This window comes from Cibotium barometz, chromosome 49 (assembly GCF_041138505.1).
Source record: "Cibotium barometz isolate CiBa-2024 chromosome 49, ASM4113850v1, whole genome shotgun sequence".
NCBI lineage: Eukaryota > Viridiplantae > Streptophyta > Polypodiopsida > Cyatheales > Cibotiaceae > Cibotium > Cibotium barometz.
The window spans coordinates 27600620-27615782 of NC_141094.1; the positions used below are offsets into that span (position 1 = coordinate 27600620).

Sequence of the window (15163 nt, forward strand, 5' to 3'; positions counted from 1 at the left end):
TGAGGGAGAGAACTCTCGTGCTACTCCCGTGGGGACGACATGCGTAAGGGGAGGGTCATATGGGGCAGCAACTCTCTGAGCGTTGGTGTGGTGGTGGTAAGGGAGAAGAGAGATGAACAAGGGATCGTCTTCTTTGCTATTTCTGTGCTGCAAGACCTCTCTCTCTCTCTCTCTCTCTTACACACACGCACACAGGCGCGTGCATACAGATATAAACAGGCTGACGAACGGAAGAACGATGATCGTATGATCGGCTGCCCTTTTGTGAAATAAAATGGCCCAATCCACGTGCCTCTTGACACTGCTTAATCCCGACCAAACGAAACCTTTTTCTTCCCTGCATGCATGATGTCCATCCCTTCGTCGCTCGCATTAAGTGCTGCGTGGAGATAGTACTGAGGGTTTGATGGCCGGAAAAAGCACACATTGTTCCCAAACCCACTCAGCTCGCATTCAGTGCTGCGTGGAGATAGTACTGAGGGTTGGATGCCCCCCCTCTAGGCCGCAGGAAGAAGCACACATTGTTTCCAAACCCACTCAGGATACGACGAGTTCTTTCTCTTGGCCTTCTTTTCTTTCCAATCTATCGTTTTTTTATAACCGCATTTCTCATAATACTAGCTTGTATTCTCTAGATACACTAGTTTCTTTCAATTTGAGTGGTGAAAAATGCACCAAAATACGACCTTTTTAATATTTTATCTTTTTGGAAATTTTTGACCATTTCTCATGCCCTAAGTATCCAAATAGGTTCTTTGAAGCATGGGAATTATGATTTTATACTCAATCATCTCTTGACTCTACCACAAGCATGATAACCAGTTTATTAACAATAAATATAAAAACAAGGGAAAAAAAAAGTTCAAACTCACACAATTATAAAAAGCTAAGGACTTTCTGATCCATCTCAACTCATAATGCTGGAGATAACTTGGAAAAATTTATAACATTAATCAATCAAAGATCATGTATAAGTAATTCCAGCATACATGTTATCAAGGAATGTAAGTATACAATAAAAGTAATTTCAACAAACCTTGAGCATTTGCATCCTGTGCATAGTACCATTGTCCTCATGGGAGAATTTACATCGTGTGCAAAATACCACTCTCCTCATGAGAGCCTTTGTGAATTAATTTTTCTTGTGTTACCTTATCATCTTCAACTATGCAAAGAGTTGTTATTATTAGCTACAATGAGTGTCATGACAGCCTTCATGAATTAGTTTTGCTAGTGTTGCCTCATGATCTTGAACCGGGCAAAGAGTTATTATTACGAGAATGAGTCATTGTTTGTTGACATGATGCAAGGTTAATTTGTCCATACCATCATGGTGGTCGTGGATCGATGATGACCTTGATAATATTCGAAAGTAGGTAGTGAAAAACTCCGCGTTGGCCTTCTCAAGCTCGTTCCAAACTATCTCAACGAAGCACTTGTTAAGTTTTTTATTATTGGAAAAAATCATGACAAATAACTGCATGATATGTGTGTAAGGTATCATTTAGTGTTAGATCTCTACACAATACCCACTATCAAGAACTCCATATCCACTCCTTTATTGAACACAACTTACTTTCTCTCCACATGGCTAAACGAGAGGAAGAAAAGGGACGAAGGGGATACGAAGATTTTTGGTTTTGAAATTTGAAACGAAGATATGATTTTTCAAGCTTAGGTCACACTTGGGAACATGGATAGAAATTGAAAGTTGAAGTATCCTTCCAAAGGGGTCAAAACCTTCACAAGAAGGGTAAAAACACAATTACTCTTTAAAAGAAGGGAAGGGTTTTGACAAATTTAGTTATATGCCTTTCCAATCTCTTCATTAAAAAAAGCTAGTTAAAAAAAAAAACCTTCAAAAGAAAAAAATAGGCATGCTTGGGAAGATTTTTTTTTTTTTGTTGTATAGGCTACGGAGGAGTCACCTACTTGTATATAAAATAACCTACCATCATATGGGTCAATATCAGCAGCTACAATCTCAACCCATAATTACCCATTACCTGTTCATAATCCTATCTGTAATTACCTGTTCTTGTAACCTCCGGCTTTACTTTAGCATGCTTCTCAAGGGAGGCAACGCACTCTTCCCGATCCATGCGAAACAAGAGGCACTTCTCAATGAGGTGCTGGACCTGGCGGATCAGAAGAGAACACCCACGCCATTAACGATTTTAATTTAGACACTGATCAGTAAATCACTCAACAAGATTTTTAAGTTGATTAAGATAAGATCAATCAACAATTAGCAACTCAGATCAGGAATTTCCCTCTTGGCCGTAGGAAAAAGCACACATTGTTCCCAAACCCACTCGGGATAAGACAGTACAATGAGAAGAAGGGAGGAAGGGGCTACTCCCTGTGTATAGACATGCCCAAAGGGACTCATGCTAGACATGAACACAGCTACATGAAAAATAATGGTTAACTTAGCATGCTTGTTTTCTACATGTATAGTATCTTAGATGAAGTAACTACTCTAAGGGGTAAGGTGGAGAAAAATCTACATTTTGTTAATTACTTTTCCATTCAAACATCTCAAGTGTGAGACAATTCATTATTAATGGTCTAGATACTAAAGATTTCTATACTCTTGTTGGTTGTCAAGTACTCAACAGATTACCATTGTCACACACAAAAAGCTAAATCACTGGTACATGCATGTGACATCCTCTTGTTTTCAACATATATATTGAGTGACCTTGTACATCCTAGGTACCAAATTAGTAAATACCTTCTAGAGGTAGTGTGGTTTTGATTTAAGGACATTGTACATCTGACATTTTTCTTGGAGAAAGCTATATTAAGGAAATGACTGATTTTACACTACGGTTATACTTATTACCACTATGTAAAGGGAGGAAAACCATTCAAATAGAAATAGTATTTACATCATCAGATAAGGTTGTAGGCCCACATATATTCTTGGTCCATATTAGCAGCTCTAACTAGCATGCTCCTAGTTGCTAAAGCCACAATATTATTTCCAAAAGAATGTATATAGCTCTCTAAAAAGGCGGCGGGTTGTCTAAAGTTAAATAAGCATTTGTAGTGTGCTCTTGATTATTTTCCGAAAATTGAATGTGCTTCCCAAATATTGGTAATAGAGACAACTCTAAACCATTGCAACACGTCAATTAGTAGCTCTAACTAGATGCTAAAGCTATAACATTGTTTCTACAAGAATGTTTAAAGCTCTTTAAAAGGCATTTTTATCTCAAGTTAATGAGCTTTTGTAGTGTGCTCTTGATTATTCCTCAAAAAAGACGTGGCCTTCCCAAAAATTGCCGATATGACGAGACTGCTCTAATCCATATCAACACTTCAATTAGTACACAATTTTTAAACTCTCCTTATTGTTGTAAATTACTTAAGATTATTATTTTTTGCGTTGATCATAATTCAATCATTATCACATACACAAAAACCTAAGTAAAACTATGTCATAACATCTTATTTTTGAACATGCATAGTTATAATATGTAGTGTTTGTCCTAGGTACCAAAATAGTTAAAGGTCACATGGAGCTTAAATATTATGAGAAAGTGGTTTTAATTTAAAGATATTCTAGTACATGGAATTCATCCCCCCAAGGGGATTTATGAAAAAAAATGATGTCACTTCAATCTAAAACATAATATTTTAAATTTACATTTATAAGAGGTGTCCTACTTATTAGTTATCTCTTGAGTTAAATTAGAACCATGCATAGAAGGGGAGAGTAGGAAGGGGAGGTTTCCCATGCATATGGCCACCAAAGGCCTAGATTTGGGAAGAACTAAACAATCAAAGCTAATGATCAAATTTGATGGAAATGTATATGGAGATCCGATTTAGTATCAAGAATAGTTTGATAACTTTGTGAATGAAGCTCATAGGATCAGAGACTTAATGATCCCACCAAGTTCTATGCATTTGGTCTTTATGTTGAAGGCAAAGTAGGCTAGTTGTTTCTATCGTTTATTCCACTAGAAAAGAGCATGTACAAGATCTTAATATACATACCTTCGTAGTTGGATTCTCACTAAAGATAGAACCCATCACTTAAATATATAACCTTAAAAGGAGAATCCATTCAGGACTAATACATCACTAGAGCCAAGTATCTCTATATAAGATGTAATCCTAGATAAAGAAATGATGATGAGTATGTTGACATTCATGGATCAAGCTCTCCTAATGAGATGTAATCCTAGATAAAGAAATGATGATAAGTATGTTGACATTCATGGATCAAGCTCTCCTAATGAGATGTAATCCTAGATAAATAAATGATGATGAGTCTGTTGAAATTCATGGATCAAGCTCTCATAATGATAATTAACTATCTAATAAAATGCTAAACTTACTCTAATGACAAAATAATTAACATGACTAATCTAAGGTGAATTATACCTAAGTGAACTCATGATGATGAGTATGTGTAATAGACTCAAGGATAATTAGGTTACAAGATCAAGACTTGTACTTATAAAGAAGCTTGAGACGTGTGAAAGTGATATGATTTAGTGCCTAAAATGGTTTTTAAATCTTATTATTATTGAAAGGTTTTTCAACCTTATCGATTCTCTGTCTCGGTGACAACGACGATGGCTTTTGGGTGCTTCTTCGTTGTTTGCTACAAACTTGTCTACTCGCTTCTGGTGATTCTCCTGAAGCTTGTTGTGCTGTTGTTGGCTATGCGCCCTCTGCTTGCCCAAGACATGCTCAAATCTGCCATGCTGTCCTGCTCTCTTGTGTTTTTCTTTGCTTCGAGGATGCTCCTTATATAGGTCACACACAACAGTTCCTGTAGGTTGGAGGATTCTCTCTCTCCTTATATGCGCTACCTTACGGTGGCTCTACGGTGATGCTCACGATGTAGCACACTCATCAAGCTGAGAGACTTACTTTGTACCGTCTCCAATGATAAGAAACGTGGTGCTCATGATAGATCAGTGTGTGGAGGAGAGGGACTCACAAAATACAAGAAAGAACTCTTGCTTATTAAGTTGCTTATGCATACAACTAGGCTTTGCTCTCATGCAAAATGCCTCATGGCCTCACCTTTAAATAGGTGAACAAGTGGACCTCAAGTCCATTCACACTCACACCCTTCTCTCACCCTTCTACATAACCTTAGTCTCTTAATACCCCCCCTCAATACCAACTATGGAAGGATGGAATAGGTGGTATTGGACATAAGGTGCCTTTATAACATTAGGCGTACAAGGCTTGGAATATAGGTGTGGTAATCTAGGATTTACAAATGTGTTCCTAGAGCCTTAGAGGCTATTACATTGATGCCATCTAAGTCTTTATTTGTTGTCGATGAAGATGTACACCTCGATGATGGTGCACCCCACTCTTTGTGTTTGCTTGGCTTCTTGCAGATGACATGGTTGAGACATACATGCCATCGCTTCCACCATATGCTTTCCACCTTGACCATTCTCACACAATGATCATGACAAAGCTGCCACCCTTGCTTAAATGGTTTGCTTTTAGATGGTCCTCCAACATGCTTTATGCTTCCTTAAATACCATATCTCCTCCATGAGTGATGAGGTAGATTTAAATGGGGAAGGGAAAGGGAGGGTCTTACCACTTGCCTTATGCATTGGTCAAGGGCAGTGTCTACTCCACAATTACAACAACTTTTATGCATGTTGGTTAAATGATACCGTTTAGGGTTTGAAGTTACAAGCTTAATGAGTAATTGGTTGAGGTAAATACTCAAACAAATAAGGTTTATCATCTTTGGCTTAAGAAGGAGAGGACATGGCTCATAATGTTGCCAATACCTCTTACAAAAGTAATGCCAAAAAATGCTTAAAATCATGACAACCAATAAGGTAGAGCATTTAGGGATTCTATGCTCATTGTTACAACTCATCTTATACGATGAAAAATCAGAATATGCAGCGGAATGAAGTGCCTTGGGCTTGGGAAATGAGAACATATGGCTTATGGCATGCCTATGCCTCTTACAAACAAGGGCCTCAAGGGTAACACACATAAACATTGAAGATGAGCACTTAATGTACATGTGCCCAACTTTAAGAACACTCAAAAATCTGAGTTTTATGATAAAAAAATAGAATTCTTCAACCTCTTTAGCTCATGAGATGAAGGCAATTGATTCATGGTTGCACCATTCCTCTTTGGAAGAAGCGGTTGTTGATGAAGGCTTGAAATGTAGCACTTATGGTGTGTGCCCGGCCTCCATGTTGATGAAGAAGAGCCTCCATAATGTAGATGACCTCCTCCTTTGATGATTAAGACCACCTTAGTGTTTAGCAACACTTTAGTTGATGATTAATATCACCATTTGTGTGTATAAAACACAATTAGTGCTAAAAAGCACATTTTTAGTGTAAAATAACACTTATTTTGGTGATTAACTCACCATTAGTGTTTAAAAACACTATGAGTGTTTAACAACACTTTAAGATAACCTCCCTTTGTTGGATTAACAGAGTGATTAGTGTTAAACAACACAATTAGTGCTTAGAAGCACACTTTAATCACTTTGAAAATATAAAAATTGGTGTCGGTGTTGAAGCTTGACGGGTATGAGGTTTATGGCTACCTCATGTAGATGGAAAACACTTCAAAATCAAGATTAGGACCAGCAATACTAATGCACTCTCACACTTGAGTGATTAGTGGAAGGGAGAGATGATTAGAGAGAACAAAACCCAAAAACTCAAGCTTTAATGGAAAGCTTGAGTGAAAATGAAAGAGGCGCCTGGTTTTTCTCCTCCAGCCGGCGCATCCGTGGACGAAATAAGCTGAGATTGCAGCTGTAGGTACTCCACACAATGGGCTATTAAAGCCCCAAAGTGTCTTTGCTTATTGTGGTCTACAACCAAGCAATGGCTGTACGACCAGCGCAGCAGGTAGAAAACGCAGGCGAGCTACTTCGTGGGCAATGCCGTCGCAGCGCCAGCAGCTATCATGAAATTAGCCGTACGAACTGCAACTCCCGGTGCTGCTCTTCAACTTTCATGAAGGATTCGTGGAGTGATGAGCCCTCTACATGCTTGTGGAAGGCCTCCAAGGGCTGGAGGTTGAGCTCCACACAAAGGAGATGAGCAAAAAGTGGATAATTTTGACCTATTCTCTACACCACAAAGTTTGAACTCACCTAGGCTCTAGATACCATGATAAGAAACGTGGTGCTCATGATAGATCAGTGTGTGGAGGAGAGGAACTCACAAAATACAAGAAAGAACTCTTGCTTATTAAGTTGCTTATGCATACAACTAGGCTTTGCTCTCATGCAAAATGCCTCATGGCCTCACCTTTAAATAGGTGAACAAGTGGACCTCAAGTCCATTCACACTCACACCCTTCTCTCACCCTTCTACATAACCTTAGTCTCTTAATATCCAAACACGTGTGAGCATAGAGATACTAACACAAGGTATTGCTTGAGAGTAGCAAATGACTATTAGGCCTATGTGCCCTCTTCTTCTAGTTGCCTTGGCCTTCTTTCCAATAGGCTTCATGCTTGTTGCCACACTCTACTAGTGAAAAATGACCAGGTTTCCTTCAAGGTTTTTCTTGATATCTCTAATGAGAAACACAACCCTAATGCAAAAGGGCTAAAATAGAAGATAAATCGGATCTAAAACTAAAACATTTGCTAATGAAATCTAATTATTTCTTAAAAATTATAGAGTCTTACGTTAGCTCTAAAACCATGTTGAGATTCATGGATCAAGCTCTCCTATTGATAAATCAACTATCTAATAGGATGTTAATGCTACTCTAATGACAACCCAATTAACATGACTAATGTAAGGTGGATGATACCTAAGTGAACCCGTGATGATGAGTATGTGTAATAGACTCTAGCAGAATTAGGTTACAATATTATGACTTGTTCTCGTAAAGAGGCTTGAGATATGTGCAAGTGATATGATTCATTACTTGAAATGGACCCCTTTTATATGAGGAGGTACACCCTTGGTATTGTATAGTAATGTGAGATAAGTCCCTTTTCTTATCTGGCTTCGTGCTAGGCTTTGCACTTTCTTGGCTTACTCAACTCACTCCCTTCCTCTTCCTTGTGCTCTTTGGCACCACACTTCTCTCAACAGAGTTGCTCATTGAACCATTGATGATTGGTCTAAAGAGCAAGATGCTACGTGACCATCTCTATAGCTCTAAGTAACTATGTCTTTGATAAGTGTTATCACGAGGCAATTGACCTAGTAGAGAATCTACAAGATAGGGAATTATCATAAGATAGGATTCTAGTCAAAGATAGAAGCATAGATGAGTTACATGCGTAATCGATAGGCCAATAGTGGTGAAGTCCACCCTAACCACAACTAGTTCTGTAACTCGAACATCCTCACCCCCATTTCTAGATATGGTTTCTTACACAATGTGCTGTCAAAATCATACAAGCATGGAGTGTCTATGCTGAGTCCTAAGGCATAAGAGTTTTGTGCTCATTGTGCCAATGCTATGGAAACCATAATACTTCTCATTGTTGGTAGCAACAAAGCCCAACAAGATCGACTTTGGCACCATGACGTGTTCTTCTAGTGCTGCAAAGGAAGCCATTAGGTCATCGATTGACCCCACCAAATTCTCTTTAATTTACCTTAATATGCACATACTCTAGTACCCATCTACTAGAATCCCTTATTGAGAGAGACAACCATAGGTGTTGCCACTCCCAATATTAGTACCCTAACCAATTTCTTTAAGAACCACACTACTACAACATTACTTGTGGTAACCTTATCAATAGATTTAGAGAACCCAATAAACAAGAATGAGATTTTTGAGCATCAAGAACAATATGAGTAGTACACTACTCCATATCCATATCCTGATCAAAACCAAGCCATGGACTATGCTTGTTTTGAAGCCATGGAATAATAGAGTGTATATACTTTAGAGAATAAGAATCCAATCTACCTCTAACTCTAATACTATCGTTGGGAACTTTTTATTGGCCATAAGTTGAATCTACATGTGCTCCAAGAACTCCACACCCCAAACAGAAGAATTCTCATTACACTATGGCATTGTAATATGGGTACTTATAAGAATATATAACTATATAAGCTAGATCAACGCAATACAAAGTATTACCGAAAGAAGTGGAGAGTAAACAATATTATTTCTTTCCAAAACTTGATTACAAATTGATATAGCGTATCCCACCCACCTGTGTGCTTCTCTTACAGAGCTTTGATGGCAATCTAGACACACTTTGGGGACAGAGGATGTCTTGCTTATTTACAGGAGTGTTTGAGCACAATGAACTCAATAATGAATTAGGCTGCAAAACTAGTTTACATATAGTACCTAGGGTTAGCATAGAGACATAGGTCACCCATGTGGCCAACCCATAACTTGGTCCAAAATGACCAACTGATCACATCATTTGATTGGGACCATTTTAGACTACAACGTCTTGTAGGAAATTTATGTAGCTCCCATGGTTATCTTAGACTATCTAGTCCCTCAGATAGGCTTTGTAACCTGGGAATATTATGTCCTTGGTTTGTTGTTCACATCAACACGCAGTAATGTGGTCACATAGCCTACATAAGCATGCATCCTACTTGGCAGAGTGCCTAATCAACATAAGCTATCTCCTAACCATCTAGCGACACTTTACCCACTATCCAGTGTCTAAATTGAAAACTATTAGGTGTCTTGGCGCTCACCACATTGGCTACTTCTCATAAGTGGACACTTACAAAATAGAGCACATCCCAGAAACAACACAAGGGTTGATCATTGGAAAAATGATTTTCCAATAGTCCTTATCCTTTTCCAGTAGAGACTTTTTTCTCTAGAGAGAGAAAGAGTTGGGACCAATAGGAAGAGAGCCCTAGGAAACTAAAATCACTACAATGGTAATAAGGGTCCAACAAATGGACATGGAGACCCCTATCACGTTATAGTGATTTGGAAAAGCTCCTTGGAAATCACTACAACACTGGTAGAAGCATTAGGGAAGAATTAGACTCTAAAGTTTCCAAACCGCTACAACATTTCCAGAATAGTTAGGTGCATAATTTTGTTAAAAGACTAGGAAAACAAAATCACTATAACCCAATAAGGGTCCAACAATTATACTTGACGACCCCTATCACGTTGTCGTAATTTTGCAAAGTTTCCAAACCACTACAACGTGATAAGGTTCCAAAAATTGGACATGACGACCCTTATCGCATTGTAGTGATTTGAAAAAGTTTGCCAAATCACTAGAGCACAATAAAGATCCAACAATTAAACATGATGACTCCTATCACATTGTGGTGATTTGTTGGTAAACTTTCCAAGTCACTCCAAACCTTGGATGAAGCATTAGGAGAGATTTAGACTCCAGAGTTTTTAAATCACTAAAACATTAGCAAAAGCATTAGGTGAATAATGTTGCCCAAAGACTAGGAAAACAACATCACTACAATGCGATAAGGATCCAATAATTGGACATGAGAACCCCTATCACATTGTAGTGGACTCAATTTTTGAGTTTTATCTCTAGAGAGAGAAAGCGTTTGGACTAACATGAAGAAAGCCCTAGAAAAACAAAATCACTACAACAGTATAAAGGTCCAACAATTGGACATAAGGATCACTATGGTGTTGTAATAATTTGGCAAAGTTTCCAAATCACTACAATAAATAAGGATCGAACAATTGGACATGATGACTCTTATCACATTCTAGAAATTTGAAAAAGTTTATCAAATCTCTACAACATGATAAGGATCCGAAAGTTGGACATGATCATGACCCTTCTCATGTTGTAGTCATTTGACAAAGATTTCAAATCACTACAACACCAGTAGAAGCATTATGGACGAATTAGACTCCAAAGTTTCCAAATCACTATAACATTGGTAGAAGAATTAGGTGCATAATCTTGCCAAACGACTAGGATAAAAAATCACTATGATGTGATAAGGGTCCAACAAAATTAGACATGACGACCCCTATTGCATTGTGTAATTTATCAAAGTTTTCAAATCACTACAACACTGATGAAAGTATTAGGGGAGAAGTAAACTCAATTTTGGTCCTTTTTTCTCTAGACAGAGTAAGAGTTTGGACCAACAAGAAGAAGAGAGTAAACAAAATCACTACAACACGTTAAGGGTCTAACGATTGGACAGAAGGACACTATCGCGTTGTAGTCATGATTTGGAAAAGTTTATCAAATCACACTACAACGTGATAAGGTTCCAAAAACTAAACATGATAACCTCTATCGCATTGTAGGGATTCGGCAAAGTTTCCAAATTACTACAAAACTTGTAGAAGTACTAGGAAAGAATTAGACTCCAAATTTTTCAAATTACTACAATAGTAGATAGAAAGATTATGTGCATAATGTTGCAAAAAGACTAAGAAAACATAATCACTACAAGGCGATAAGGGTCCAATAATTGAACATGACAAATCCTATCGTGTTTATAGTGATTTGGTAAAGTTTTCAAATGACTACAACACTAGCATATGAATTATAGGGGAGAGTTGGACTTAGTTTTGAGCCTTTTTTTTCTAGAGAGAGAAAGTGTTTGTACACCAATAGGAAGAGAGCCCTAGGAAAATAAAATCACTACAATGCGATAAGGGTCCAGCAATTAGACACGATGATCCCTATCGCGTTATAGTGATTTGGAAAAGTTTGAAAATCACTACAACGCGATAAGGGTCAAACAATTGGGCATGACGAGTTCTATCGCGCTCTTGATTATTTCCCAAAAAATAAGTCGCCTACCCAAAAATTGCCAATATGATGAAATTACTCTAATCCATTACAACAGTTTAATTAGTACACAATTTGTATACTCCCCTTATTATTTTATCTTTTTCTAAATTTTTTAAGATTATTATTTTTTACGTTGATCATAATTCAATCATTATCATAGACAAAAAGACCTAAGTAAAACATCTATGTCACATCATCTTATTCTTGAACATGCATAGTTATAATATATAGTGAACATCCTAGGTATCAAAATAATTAAAAGTCACATGGAGCTTAAATATTATGAGAAAGTGGTTTTAATCTAAAGACATTGTAGTACATGGCATTCGGCCCCCCAAGGGGATTTATGAAAAAAAGATGATGTCACTTCAATCTAAACCATAATATTTTAAATTTACATTTATAAGAGCTGTCCTATTCATTAGTTATCACTTGAGGTGAATTAGAACCATATTTGAAATTCACATTTAGGTTTCCTATTCATTAGTTTATCAGCATATTTGAGTTCTAATAGGGGTGTAAAGTATTTGTTTGAAATAATGTATACATAAAAGGGGAGAGTAGGAAGGGGGGGTTTTCCATGCATATGGCCCCCAAAGGCCTAATTTTTGGAAGAAATAAAGCAATCGAAGATAATGACTAAACTTGATGGAATGGCATATGGAGATCCCATTTAGAAAAGTTTGATTTCTTTGTGATGAAGCTCATAGGAGACCGAACCCGTAGGTCACCTGGTTGAATCAAGGAAGGGACTTGCACTTGGTTCATAGAGATCATCGCTTTTTTTCCCTCAAGAAGCCAGGCACAGCTATTGATTCTTTCCTTGGGACTTACTTTAACTACCGTGACTTAAACATAAATGAACTATATTGTAAGAATCCACCGATCCAACCCCAACTAGGCCCATGGGTTAGCTGTTATATGTACATTATGTGTGCTATGTTATATACACATTATGTGTGTATATACTAGGAGGCTAACCCACATTAGGCTTGTGAGCATGGGAGCATGGGAACAAGCTCTAGTGGAGCATGGGTTAGGACTATCCTGAAGGGTTAAGGTTAGGGTCAGGCATCCAAGGGTCACACATGGGGAATGGAAAGTCAAGAGTCACTTGAGGGCCCTCCTATATAATAGGGGCATGGGGCACACTCAAGGGGGCTTGGAGGCTTGGAGGCTTATGCTATGGTCTCTTGTGTAGAGGTCCATATCTACTCATCTACCATTTCACACTATAGCTACATTCTATTGGATTGGCGTTATATCTCTTGATGGTATGGGACATCAAGGTAGAGGTATGATGTATTTCATTTATAAATCGTGTGTGCATCCCTTGGGCTTGGGGGTGGTTGGGTGGTTGAGTTTCTGCCTGATTTATGCATGTTTATGCATAACAATTATCTAGAGAGATCTTAGGGTTTTAACAGTGGTATCAGAGCAATCTCTATTGAATTGTTGTTGATTTTTTTTAGTAAATTTTAATATTTACTAATAATAAAAATATTATTTTATTGATTTATGTTGATGAATTGCACGTGGATCATCAATATGGTGATTGGAACGTGTGTTACTGAGCGGTACTCAGCCTATTCCTCTTCTTTGTATGGAAGAGGGACCAAGTGCTCCAATTCCTCTCACATGGACCCGAACTGCAATCCTGTGAGAGCATTCGAATGGCGATGCATTTCTGTTATTGAAATGCACATATAATTAGAAATTAGAACTAAGTGGAAACAAGAAAGATGCACATTGTACAGTGTACTATGTAAACTGTAGTTAAGGGTAGTGAATTACCAGCGTGGGAGCACAATTTCCATACTTCTCCCACCATGAGACAGGCTGTAGCTGAGTCTCTCGACCAAAGCTCCCTGTTTGGTTGCGAAAGGCCTGTTTCCACATGAAACCTTTAGGCCTGTTTCCCTTTGAAACTTCTGTCCTGTTTCTATACAGAACCATTCATGGCACCATTCAACAATAGTGCCAACAACAGCATACATCTAGTTACCTGTTCCCTCATGAAACATCTGGCAACATAGAGATGCCCATAACTGTAGGTCCCTCTGTTCCTTTCTAGCAGGAAGAAAAACAATCTGCTCCATGAGCACGCACCCATGCGAGCTTGCATCACTCCCATGCCAAGAAACATAACCAGGTGACCTTATACTTGCAGCCAATAACCCATGTACATAGCTGAATTTGTAGCCAAAAAAAATAGCCCATAAACTGTCCTCGAACTAATCTCAAAATAGTCCCGAACCAAAGCAAAGAGAAGCTGAAAGTTCCATCAATTGAACGCCATCGACATGATGTCTATGTTCATGAAAAACCAGCCCCTGTCCGCCTTTATGTCCAGAGAAACCAGCCCTCTAGGCGACCTAGGAGAAGAGCATGCAACCCTGAGCGCCTGCAGTCCAGCCCTCCTGTGTACCAAGCGAGAGAGAGAGAGAGAGAAAAGAGCATGTGAGGGGGATATATGCTTTGTATGAGTTTGTGACAGGTAGAGTTCGAGCTCCAGGCGAACCATCTAATAGGGTGACCAGCACGATAGGGGTGAAGCAGGGATGCCCGCTATCGCCCACCCTCTTTGGGCTGTACATTGATGCGGTCTCTGATTATGTAGACAATTGGGAGGCCCAGGGGCATGCCTGGCACGGGTGTTGGCTGATGATATTGTTCTAATCTCAGACTCTCCAGAGGGATTACAGAGACACGTGGATGCATTACAGGCTTTCTGTGTGGATAAAGATCTGACAGTGAACCTTGGGAAAACCAAGGTTATGGTGTTTAACACCACATAGGCATGGGTGACGAGATCAGAGCCTCAGTTCACTTTCCGAGGGGAGCCGGTAGAGTACGTCAGGTCATATGTCTACTTGGGAGTTACTTTCACAGGACCGCGTTTCTCCCTGAAGGAGGCAACAGTAGCTAGATTAGCTCGAGGGCATGTAGCCTTGGGGGCACTTGAGAGGCAGTGTGCACACATACAGTTTCAGGAGCCACACACCAAATTGTGGCTATTTGATACACTTGTCACACCGACCCTCCTGTACGGAGCTCCAATTTGGGGACCTAGTATACATCACAGATCTTAGAGAGGGATAGATGAGGGATGGAGGGCAAATGGAGAGACCACTGATTATGATGATTGCCCGCATGATTCGGAGCAAATCGTCAGTACCACATGAGATTGTTCGGGCTGAGCTGGGTGCCCCAGCAGTAGTAACCGAGGCCCTATTCCAGGCAGTTACCTTTTTACAGCGGCTATGGGAGCTCCCTCAGCAAAGGTACTCTCGATTGGCATTGACCTCATCCATACAGTTGGCAGAGGATGGAGATACTCATTGCTGGTACGCTCAGATGAGATCATGGTTTGACCTACATGGTTTGCGGATAGAGGCACTACCACCCTTTCAGTACAGTCTGGAT

General features: G+C 39.0%; 1 long non-coding RNA gene across 1 annotated transcript in view; it reads right to left on the minus strand.

The window, feature by feature from the left end:
- Positions 1–1100: 1100 nt before the first annotated feature.
- LOC147610448 (uncharacterized) overlaps positions 1101–15163 on the minus strand; it is a 174845-nt gene continuing 160782 nt past the window's right edge. Inside the window, exons 2-3 of the long non-coding RNA XR_015264101.1 lie at positions 2033–2138; positions 1101–1419 (exon numbers count right to left, since the gene is read on the minus strand). This is a non-coding gene — a long non-coding RNA (uncharacterized LOC147610448). The remainder of the gene's footprint in view (positions 1420–2032; positions 2139–15163) is intronic.